Source organism: Otolemur garnettii, unplaced genomic scaffold, assembly GCF_000181295.1.
Source record: "Otolemur garnettii isolate 467f Iridium unplaced genomic scaffold, OtoGar3 scaffold00084, whole genome shotgun sequence".
Lineage (NCBI taxonomy): Eukaryota > Metazoa > Chordata > Mammalia > Primates > Galagidae > Otolemur > Otolemur garnettii.
Window position 1 is genome coordinate 2,035,247 of NW_003852479.1, and position 12,462 is coordinate 2,047,708.

The 12,462-nt window shown below is 37.9% G+C and overlaps 1 pseudogene; it reads right to left on the minus strand.

Moving 5' to 3' along the window:
• Positions 1–6,197: 6,197 nt before the first annotated feature.
• LOC100959357 overlaps positions 6,198–12,462 on the minus strand; it is a 16,043-nt pseudogene continuing 9,778 nt past the window's right edge.

Below are 12,462 nucleotides of genomic sequence, written 5' to 3' on the forward strand. Positions count from 1 at the left end.
AGTTGCTTTAAAGCTACTTGTACCTGAAAATGAGACTGCGACCCCTTCTTTCTTCTGATTTCCATTTGCCTGAGATGTTGTTTTCCATCCCTTCATCCTGAGTCTTGCTTTGTCCTTCGAGGCTAGGTGTGGTTTCTGTAGGCAGCATATGGAAGGCTTGTGCTTTTTTACCTGATAAGCCAGCTTGAGCCTCTTCAGTGGGGAATTCAAGCTATTAACATTTATTGAGAGAATTGATAAATGTGATAGTTGTATTTATCTGATTTTGTGAACATCCATTTAGTTTAGTTTTATCTTTTGCATCATTGTGGAAGCTAGGTTTTGTCCTTTAGTTTCTGGGTAGTGTGCTGGTGGTCCTTGTGATATTCAGTGTGTAGAATAGGTCTAAATATTTCCTGTAGAGCTGGTCATGTTGTGGCAGACATCCTCAATGTTTGCTTATCTGTAAAAGAGTTGATTTCTCCATCATTTTAAAGCTTAGCTTAGCAGGATATAAAATTCTGAGCTAAAAATTATTCTATTTAAGTAGGTTAAATGTAGATGACCATTCTCTTCTGGCTTGAAAAGATTCCTTTGAGAAATCCATTTTCACCCTGATAGAATTGCCCCTGTAGGTCAATTGGCACTTACTCTTGGCTGCTTGAAGAATTCTCTCTTCCATTTTGACCCTGGACAGGCTCATAAGAATGTGTTGTGGAGAATCTCTGAGTTGAAATAGCCTAGGGTTCAATATCCCTCTGAAAGGAGTGTGTCAGAATCCATAGTGATACTTGGGAAATTTTCATTTATGATAATCCTACAGTCAGGCCTCCATTCTTCTGGGCATTCTTCTTCCGCTTCTGGGATACCTGTAACTGATATGTTTGAACACTTCATTATGTCCTATTATTCTGTCAGTGAATGTTCTGCTTTATCTCTCTCCGTCTTTCTCTCTTTTTTTTCTGTCTCTTTAATTGCCTGAGTCAGCTCTACCTCTGAGATTCTTTCTTCTGCATGGGCTAATCTGTTACATTCTCCTGCATCTTTATATTCTGTGAATGACTTTGCTGGCCTGAGCAGACACAGTACCCTACCTCCACCAAATATAGAAGAAAAAATATGCTGTAAACCTACCAAACAAATAAACAAAAAACCTCAAGGGATAAAATTTGTGTGAAAAAAAGAACAAAAGGAGCAGAAAATCTAGCAATGATGGAGCCCTTACTGTTGAAGAAGAAAACAATGAAAAATTGTAATACAAGAGAGAAAAAGAAAAGAAAAAGTCTAGGGTAAAAAGTTGAAATCATTTTTTAAAAAGGAATATATATACTTACACACATGGATGAGCGCATATATATGCCATATATTGCCTGGGCAACACACGATCTTCTAGGGTATGAGGTGCTATTCACAACACTGATACAGCTGTAGAAATTAGAGATTGGAAGACTCTGTCTTGCCAAGGAGACCTGATCCCATCTTCCCCATTTCTTTGCTCCCAATCCCTGCAGGGCTGGGAACCAGAAGGTTTCTTCTGCCAGCTTAATGCACACACCTCTACCTTTCCAAACCCTGTTCCATGGCCACATAGTGGATTTCCCAGGAAAACATGTGCCACTCAAATCTTCCAAAGCGAGTCTGTCCAGCTTATCAGGCACTCCAGAGCCGGCCTCACATTGGGATGCTGAGGGATGAGCCTGCAAGGCAGCTCTCCCACAATGGCGGCTCCAGGTCTGCAGCTGAACAATGATAGCTTTGCCCTGCCTGGTGGCTCAGTCCCAACTCCTGGGTGCTGTTCAAAATCACTCCCTTGCTCCCTCAAGCTCTCCTAAGGTAAACTCCACCATGTGCTCTTCTCCAAAGAAGAAAAAACGAAACCTGCAGGGCAGGTCTTCTCTGTCTGAGAACTCCTGCTGCCTCCAATTTAGTCATCCTCTGTTGGCATTCAAGTATTCGTCCTGGTGCTGACTCTGCACTGCTTCTGACCTCCTCTTATAGTACTGGAGTCTCTGTTACCTCCCTGTGCCCCCAAAGGCAAGTTTCTGGGCACAGTCCACCAGCCAAAGGTGGCTAGAGTCCTTTCTCTCCTATCATTCACAGCGACCTTGAGCTGCCGCTAGTCTGACATCTTTCTCCACCTCCAGGACTGTGAGCTTTGAACGATTAATGCAACATGCCCTTTTTAATCCATCTGGGGTGCTTTAATAACAATACCTTAGGCACTTTATAATAAGAATTTAGGGTTTCAGCACCCAAAAAGTGTGTGTGTGTTTATATATATATATATATGTGTGTGTGTGTGTGTGTATACCTCTTATAGTTTTAAAGACTGGTAATAAAAAAATCAAAGCATAGCATATTCAGTGTCTGATGAAGGCCTGTTCCTCAAATGGCACCTTCTGAGTTCTTACCTGATGAAAGGGCAAAAAGGTTCCCTCATGCTTCTCTCACAAAGGCATTAATCTCTTTCATGAGAAAGCCACAGTTATGATCCAAACAAATCTTAAAGGCCTCGCCTCTTAATGCTATTAGAGATTAAGTTTTATCATGGTTTCAGGGAAACACCAACATTTATACCATACTAATGCCTAACTAGAGGCCACTGTTTATTATTTTAAAGAGAAATTCCCCTCATATAATATGTTTTAATGACTTGTTACTATAAGAGAAGAAGAGAGAATGAAAAATATTTTATACAACTAGGTTTCTGATTTGTACATGCTCTGGTTGTCTTTTCTTTTCAAACTAATACTGCATATAAAAAATGATGCAAAAAAATTTTAGGGCTTTGTGTAAGATTTGTCTCGATTTAACTTTGTTGCCTTTATTGCTGTACAGAATTCCTAAAACAGGTTAATTTATTTCAAAAAACAAAAATTATTGTCTCATCGTTGTGGAAACAGGAGAGCCCAACGTCAAGAGGCTCTGATCTGGTGAGGGCCTTGATGATGTGTCTTCTCACACTGGACAGGTAAGAGAAAGAAAGAAGCCACTCTCAACAGTTCTTTTGTGAAGACATTAAACCCATTACACCCATCTATGAAAGCTAAGCTATAACGCCTGGATCATCCTGCATCTCAATTCTGTTACAATTGGCAATTTCCAATTTGGAGAGAACAAACATTCAAACCATAACAAAATGGTCAAAACTTGTAGAAAATTTTGAAACAACGTGGATTATAATAGCAATGTTATATTATTATAGCATAGGTGTGATTTGAATAAGACGCAATTGATGTTCTCAAAATTTGGGTGTGATAGATTTCACCGATGACCTAAAATCATAACCTCCATTTGCATAACCTTTGCCCATTATGATTCATTTTCTCCCTCTGCAAAACAGACAGACTCGATTGTGACTGCTGAATTTTAAGTAAGAAGCTATATTCCCCTCTTACAAGAAAATCACACAATGCAGGAGATAATGGTAGGGAGTCGTTTGGACTCTAATACTTACATTTCCTTCTTTAGTTCCATCTTGGACAACCTCATTTCAGTACCCAATTAGTTCTCTTATTAATGATGAGGAAGGTAATTTCAGTTTTAAATTGACAGACTCATTTCCACGGTAGTGTATTGAAACTAGTCACTCATCTTCAAATAGCAGCTGCTGACATCTCAGGAAGAATTTGAAAAATTTTATTTAGAAACCAATCTGCTTACACATAACTTATGTAAGTTGTTTACCTCATTCTTTATTGCAGAGGATATCTGCATAAAAAAGAAATCCTTATTTCTCCAGAATTCATCTGTGATAGCTATTTTGCCACCTGAAATAATATTTTTTTTTCTCTCTGGTATCAAAACTGATAGCCTTGGAAAGACTAGGATGTGTGAAAATGCTTTTATTTCTATACAAGTAATACGTATTTGCTCATTAGAGCTATGCCTAAGATATCAAAGATATTTCCATAATGCTATTAAAAATTTTTTTCAGGGTGGCGCCTGTGGCTCAAGGAGTAGGAAGCTGGCCCCATATTTTGAGGGTGGTGGGTTCAACCCAGACCTGGCCAAAAAACTACAAAAAAAAAAAATGTTTTTTTCCAATAATATTTATTTGAGACAGTTCATATCTTTGTCCTTTGTATTTAATTCTAATAGTTCCTGCCCATTGTCACTGATGATCATTATGTTTATTTTATAGTTTTTAAAACCATTAAAAAGTATTTACCACGTATCTCTTCCTTGATATCCTCAGCAACTTGATAAGTTAGGTGTCACTTTGAGGCAGGGTGGCTTCACTCAGGGCTCACATGGACTCTATCTTCTGGGCCTAAACAGGCTCAAAATCTAGGTTGATCAATGTTCCATGTAAGCACCACTTCCTGTGAAGGGCACAACACCCCAAACATTACCACATTCCTACACAATGGCAGTTTTTAAATTAACTTCTGCCCAAAGGCCTTTGGCACCAATGGCTGTGACATATTTTATATCCAGTAACAACTTCATTACCAGTGAACGCGTTGCGCCATGGACACCCATCTACTAAGATAAGCTCAAGCTTGATCTTCTCATAATAAAGTTCAAAATCTACCATACATTGCATCTCTGGTTGTTATAAAATTGAAGAACTGTAGTTAAGAAGACAAGTAATATGAAAACATGTTTATGGCCCCAAACAAGACAGAATAGGTCTCAAAAAACACACTCTAAAAGAGAGACTATTTACCGAACAATACACCGGAGAACATCTAATACTTAAGAGGAGGCAACGTTATAAGAAATATTAGAAATATTAGAAACAAAGCAAAACCAGCTTAACAAAATATCGGTAGTGATTGTTTTATTTGAAGTTGAAATATAAGCAACCACAATAATATGTGGATAAATTTCTTTGCAGTTTTCTTGACACGGGAAGAAAGATTTTAGGAGAGATGAGCTTGAATTAAAGCCTTCACTGACTCACAGAATGGGGTGTCATGGGCAGTGCAAGGAGCAGAGAATTCCAGACCAAATTAAAGCCTAACAAACAAAAAAAAAAGCCTAACACTTCCTTACTGTTGTAAAAAGAATACATATAAAATAAAGTATGGTTACAATCTGTTTTAATCAAATGTAACTCTCCCTAAAACTCATTCTATGGAATGGGTCAGTCATCCACAAGGAAGACTTTAATCCTTCCATAGAGGATCCCTTTATGGCTTCTATTACTATTTAAATTGGTGGTGATTCTGGATTCAATGCAAGAAAAGAATTTAAGGAATCAGAGCCTTTTACCATATATTTTATTTATAAAGCCTATTTTTATTAAGGTTTGGCATACATGTCATTTGTCTAAACCAATGTTTTCAACTTTTCTTAGATGCTTCAAAGGCACATATTCTACAAGTCCATTTTCAGATAGTAAGAAATGTGAAACCATGCAAACAATATGAACTGTTAAAGGGTAAACTGTTAAAAACAGCGAAAGTTCACACAGGGGTACACCACAAAACATGTGTTACGAACTATGAGATGATTCTTTGAGAAGTTATAATTGGCATGTAACTTCGTATTTCTGGAGTTCCATGAGCTGTTTCAATCCATGTATACACAAATCAGAGTAATTACCATGCACATCGCTTTAAATATGTATTTCTGATGGCAGCAACATTCAAAATATTCTAGCTGATTTTTTTGGAGAATTTTTTCGATCTCCTCTTCTAAGGATGGAGAACGCGAAAGGCCAGGATTGGACCCCCACAGAGAAGGCGAGAGAAGAATGTGGGAATTACAGATTTGACCAAGCAAGGGCAGAAACTTGTTGGATAGCGGATCAGCCGGCTGCGAGTCACCCAGGTGCGCCGGGAACCCCAGCGAAGGGGACAACACGAAAAATATCTCTCAAGGGTAACAAGGAGTTCAACTCATAAAAGAAACCAGAACATAGAGACGTCTGTCTCAAAACCTCAGAAGAAGGTGCCGACTCCTCCATCATCCACCCAACTGCCCCCAGTAATCTGCTTCCCCGGGGCCACGATTACACCTGCCCACCGAAGGCAGAAACTGGGTGTGTAGAAGCGCCTGCACCCACGGGCTCTTCCAGATCCAAAGGATATTGATCTTTTGAATATCCTCACTAAAAAGAAAGGCAAATGTGGACAAGAAAGAAATGTCCCCCGTAGGTTCCAAGCAAAGGGTGTGTTCTATGGCTCGATCCTCCTGTGGGGGTTCTTGCTCCCGGATTAGGTCCTAAGGCGGCTGCCTGTCTCGGAGCTGCCTCTCTTCTCCGGTAGTTAACGCTGCTGCGACAGCGTCTGTCCCGGAGCTGGGCTGGCCTCCCGGGCCAGAATCGCAGCGAGGGCCAGGCGGTGCACAGAGACAGTGGAATCTCCGCAGGGCTGGACGCTGGGTGGTGCATGGTCCTTGGGAGGAGTCTCCCTGCAGACACAGAAAGTCGGGCCCATCTCTGATTCTGCAGGACGAGCCTGGGTTCCCGGAAAGCAGGCAGCGAAATGAGCGCACCCATCTCACGTCCTGCCTGCTATATTCCACCCCCACATCTTAAAGACAACTTGTGCCCTAAATGCTCCTTAGGAACAAGGTCTTAATAAAAAGGCTCCAGTGGGAATGATACACCAGGAAAAAGGGCACATACGTCTATGATTGGAATTGACGGCGGAAATGCCGGACGGTTCATTCCCTGGTGCTACTGACAGCTGGACTCTGGTCCTCTTCACACCTGCTCAAAGGCCAGGCAGACAGGTGGGTGCAGATGTAATCTTCAGGCCCCGGTGGGACCTGCTGCTCCATGGCTTGGATACAGAGACGCTCATGTTAAAAAGGAAAAATATTTCACAAATTCGTAAGAAGAAAAAGTCATTCATATTCTCAGTTTTCTTACTATCCTTAATATCCTGTCTATCCTTAATAGACTTCCGTGGAGTCTCAAGGATAAAAACACTAGGCATTTTGACAACAGGGAATTTTCTCCCCTCCTATGAAGGCATAAACAACCCTGGAAGGAGTGATGGAGTTGGACAATGTGTAGCCGTCATCTTACAGACGTTACAGGTGTGGGCAGGAATCCTCAGGGAATGTTAAAGCAGGACAGGAAAGTCCACTGGGAAGAGGGATGTGTTTATGGTCTCACTGTGGTGTTCCCCTCAAAGTCCTTTGGTTGGTAGTGGCCAGAATTTTTCATTGCAATAAATAATACGCATATTTTACACCTTAAAAATAAAATAAAAAGTTTGCGCTATCTTGAAATACATAGTACATTGTTATTTATTATAGTCATCTGCTATGTATTATAATAGCAGGGGGCTTTGTTGTTGTTGTTTTTGAGACAGAGTCTCACTATGTTTCCCTCAGTAGAGTACTGGGGCATCACAGCTCACAGCAACCTCAAACTCTTAGCCTTAAGCGATTCTCTTGCCTCAGGCTCCTCAGTAGCTGGGACTACAGGTGCCAGCCACAAGGCCAGCTATATAATAGCAGGTTTTTAAAAAAATATTAAGTAAATTTGTTTGCTCACGTAGTTGAGACCCATAGGTATCAAATAAGCTTTCCAAACTGTGTTTTATGTTTAACTTGATGCACAGGCCACTGTTCATTTACATCTAAAAATAAACAGTGATATCCTCGTACTTGAAATAGAACACCTAAATTCCTTCGACTAAAGTTTTAAAGATATAAAATTTTTTTTGAGATGAGAGGAAATTAACATTTCTATAGTCTCCACTCCATTCGTTTTATCTTAAAAAAACTATATTGATCACTTTGTCCATTTTTGTTTAATCTACTTTAATCAATTTACATAAAACTGCTGAATTGAAATGCCTGAATTTCTATTTCATCCTGTGGTTTATTGAAATTTTGAGATAGAAAAAATTTCACTTTACAATGCAGAAAGATGTTGGCTAAAAAGTCAGGCTGACTTTTTTCAAGAAGAGATTTTACAGGATAGTATATTTGAATTTTCTTTATACTGGGCTAATCAGGACCTTCACATTGTGTCATGTCTTAAGCTTTCTGTGTTTGTTCAATTAAAGCAAGATTTCAAAGTAAAAAGATAAAAACAAATTCCAGTCTATGAATTCATAATTATAAATGCTACTCCAGGAGCTAGCCTCTTCACGTAAACAAGACTAGTGTACTTTCTGCCTGTGAGAAGGTTAATAGGGGCTCCTGGAATATAACGAAGAAGTTTCTCTGTTAAGGAATCTGAGTAAGAACTTTACAATATGCACTTTAGTGGTATTTGAATAAGCGTTTAGCTTTATTCTCCGTTGTCCTTCAAAGCAAATACTGCAAACTCTTACCTCTAGATTCCTGTTTCCTAATCACCGCTGAGGTGAAAATAGCCAACTTTTGCCTCACCACTTTTAATATCTAGCAATTAATACAATGTTAAAAGAAAAATTTTAGAAAAATGAATTGAGCTGTTTATTTGAGCTATTCATTCATTGAATAGCAACCTGAAAATCATTGGCGGTTTAGAGACCTCTGCCCAGCAGTGTATGCAGTGAGCTTTAAAAGGTCAGACCCAGAAGCAGAATAATAAACTGGTTACAGCTGACATCTGCCTTACTGGGGCATAGTACAATGAATCGGCTGCCTGTGATTGCATACAACTCGGGAACTTGTGACCGCATGAAACTAAGCGATTTGTCCTATTCTTAACTAGGTCTGTTTGCATCCTTAGTTAGGAAACAGTTCCCTAGACTGGGCGTCAACATACTGCACAGCCTCAGGCCAAATTTAATTTAAACAAACAGCAGTTAATATGTTGAATCAAGTCAGAATCAAGTTTTAAGCATTATTTTGTTTCTTGCAGGTAACTTTGCCTCTCCCTGTTTTCATTCATGTCTGTCATGGTTTTAGCATGTATCTTACGAAGCCATCTTATTTTCCTTTCTTCGTTCTTCAGAGACACCTCCACTGGGTAAGTGCAGCAACAAGCATTAATGGCAATTGAAAGCAAAACTTGAGGTGATTAGCATAATAAGTAATATGCTACATGTAAAAATCTCCTTTATAGAGTCCTCAAATTGATCATATCTATACTGACTTTTAAACCATTCCCATTCTCATGAGATCCGTACCCTAGAGATAATGGAAGCTGAGTACCTGTGACATCTTCTAGGACAAAGTTTTCATCCATCCATGAATTCTTCTTCATCCATTTGTGTAAGTTATATGAGAAATAAAACACAACCCACTTTATATCTTCACTAATATATATTGTCTCATGTAAGATAAAGTGTCATTCTCCTTTTACTGAACCCATAACCTTACTATCAAGGTTATGCTCGCCTTGCAAAGTACATGGAGGAGTGGTGTCATAATTTCTATTCTATTCAAAAGTTTAGTTAAGAATGAAATTTTCTGTTCCTTGAATATTTGCTTGCCTTTATCTCTCTATATATCTCTCTGTCTCTCTCTCACTTGTTCTTGTAATTAATGAGTGATTGGAACTAAAATTTCTCCTGATGTTTAGAATTTAACTATATTTAATCACAGTTCCACCTTTTTTGCTTAATATACTTGAACATATGTAAATTCAAAAGAGTATACAAATTAGCAGCTGCATTAACCGATAAAATGAGGGAATTTTATCAGTTTTTACAATAAAGCAACTATTTTTAGTGATACATTTTTGCCTTTGAATCTACTTGTTTGATATTAATATAGTCCCCCAGCATTTTTGTTTTTGTTTGAATTTGTGAGCTTTATACTTTTCTTTTATCATTGCAATATATTTTTAATGTAGCTTACAAACAGGCTGTAATTGTAATATTCTTCAATCCAGTTTACCGATCTTTGATTTTCAACCGGGTTATTTAATGCTCTTGCTGTTATGGTAAGACTTACATTTATCATCTAATTTGTTGTGCTTTTTATTTTCTGCTTTCTGCTCTCTGTGTTCTTCTGTCCTTTCTTGCTTTCTTCTGCATTTATTGTCTTATTCCACCCCATGTTTTCATGCTGCAAATTGAACATTCCTACTCCAAACATCTGCATGTGAAACGCTCCAGAATCTGAAACTTTCTGAGGGGCCACATGATCAGCCACAGGAGGAAAACTCCACACTTGATGATGCTGTTTTCAGAAAGTTCAATGTACACAAACTTTCCTTCATGCATAAAATGTTTGACTTACTGTATAAACTTGCTATCAGGATGTGTCTATTAGATGTATAGGAAACAAGTAAAATCTATTTGGACTTGGGACCCAGCCCCAGGATATCTCATTATATGTATACAAATGCTTCAAAATATAAAATAACTTTGATATCTGAAACACCAGGGTCTCACGTATTTCAGATAAGAGACACTCGACCTGTACTAGTTTTGTGGTTACAATCACTTTAATTTCTTATGATTATGGGTGAAATCACTAAATTTTTTGTTTGTTTGTTTTGTTTTCAGGCAGGGTCTCACTCTGTCACCCTAGGTAGAGTGCCAGTGCTTTGTTTTTATTGCCAAAAATTGCCTTTATTGTACCAGGTTTTTTCTGGTATCATATGAAACAGAAAACTATTTTTTCCATTTCTTGAAAGTATGATGCTCATATTGTAATAGGGATTGTATAAAATCTGTAAATTGCTTTTGGTAGTATAGATAGTTTCACAATGTTGATTCTTCCCAGCCAAGGGCAAGATATGTTCTTTCATTTCTTTATGTATTCTGCTATTTCTTTTCTTAGAGTTTCATAATTCTCTTTGTAGATATCCTTCACGTCTTTTTAAAGTATATTCCTGGGTATCCTTTTTTTGAAGCTACTGCGAAAGGAATTATATCTTTGATTTGCTTGTCAACTGGACTATTATTGACATATACAAAGGCTACTGACATGTGCACATGGATTTTATATCCCAAGACATGATTGTATTTCTTAATCACTTCCAGGAATCTCCTAGTTAAGTCTCTGGTACTTTCTAAGTATAAGATCATATAATCAGCAAAGAACAAGAGTTTCACCTCTTCTGCACTGATTTGGATTCCCTTTCTTCTCTTGCCTGATTGCATTGTCTAGAACTTCCAGCACAATGTTGAACAGTAGTGGTGATAGGGGACGTCCTTGTGTGGTTCCTGTTCTAAATGGAAAAGCTTTCAGTTACACTCCATTCAGTGTGATACTAGGTATGGGTTTATTGTAGATGGCTTCAATCAGTTTTAGAAAAATGCCACCTATTCCTATATTTTTAAGTGTTCTTGTTAGGAAAGGGTGCTGAATTTTATCAAATGCTTTTTCTGCATCTGTGGAGAGGATCATGTGGTCTTTGTTTTTGCTTCTATTGATATGGTGAATTACATTTATGGATTTGCAGCCCTGTGATAAAGCCTACTTAGTCACAGTTTTTTAAAAGTGTAGTTGTAAACTATTGGCTAAGATTTTACTGAGTATTTTTACATGTATATTCGTTAATGAAATTGGTCTGTAGTTTGTGGTCCTTTTCTGGTTTTTGGTAAGAGGGTGATGTTTGCTTCTGAGAACAGTTTATGGAAGGGTCCTTCCTTCTCAATGTTTTGGAATAGGTTCTACAGTTTAGTTATAAGCTCTTCTTTGAAGGTTTGACAGAATTCTGGTGTGAAGCAATCTGGTCCAGGGCTTTTTTATTGGAATTTTATTTAAAAACATTTCTTCAATCTTATTACTTGATATTGACCTGTTCAAGAGATCAATTTCTTCTTTATTAAGTCTAGGGAGATGGTGGGATTCCAGGTATCGGTCCATTTCCTCCCCATTTTCAAATTTCTCAACATAAAGTTGTTTTTGTTTTGGGGGGCTTTTTGGGTAGTAGTCAGAGATAATCTCCTGTATCTCTGTGGTATCAGTTGTTATTTTCCCTTTTTGTTTCTGATTGAGGTCACTAGAGATTTTTCTTTTCTGTTTTTAGTTAATCTGGCCAAAGATTTATCAACTTCATATAATTTTTTAAAGAACTAACATTTTGTTTCACTAGTTTTCTGAGTGATTCTTTTGTTTTCAATTTCATTTTTTTTCTGATTTAATTTTGGTTATTTCTTTTCCTCTCCTAGGTTTGGGATTAGGTTGTTCTTCCTTTTCCATTTTTCTTAAGATGATTGATTAGGTTATTGATGTGCTCTTTCCTTGTTTTTTGGATGTAGGCATCTAGTAAGATAAATTTCCCTCTTAGGACTGCTTTTGAAGTATCCCACAGGTTTTAGTAACTTGAAGCTTCATTTTTGTTATGTTTGAGGAATTTAACAGTTTTCTCCTCCTCTTCCTTGAGTCAACAGTCACTCCACACAAGGTTGTTTAATGTTGATGCCTTTGTGTGGGGATGAAAATATCTGTTGATGTTGAGTTCCACCTGCATTGCCTTGTGGTCTGAGAAAGTACAAAATAAAATTTCAATTTTTAAAATTTTCTTGAGAATTGATTTAGGTCCTAGGATATTATCTATCTTGGAGACTGTTCCACAGGCTGATGAGAAGAATGTATATTTCTTAGCTTTCAGATGGTGTGTTCAGTATATTTTATAACCACAGTTCTTTTGTGGTTACATTTAAGTCCCTTGTATATTTGTTG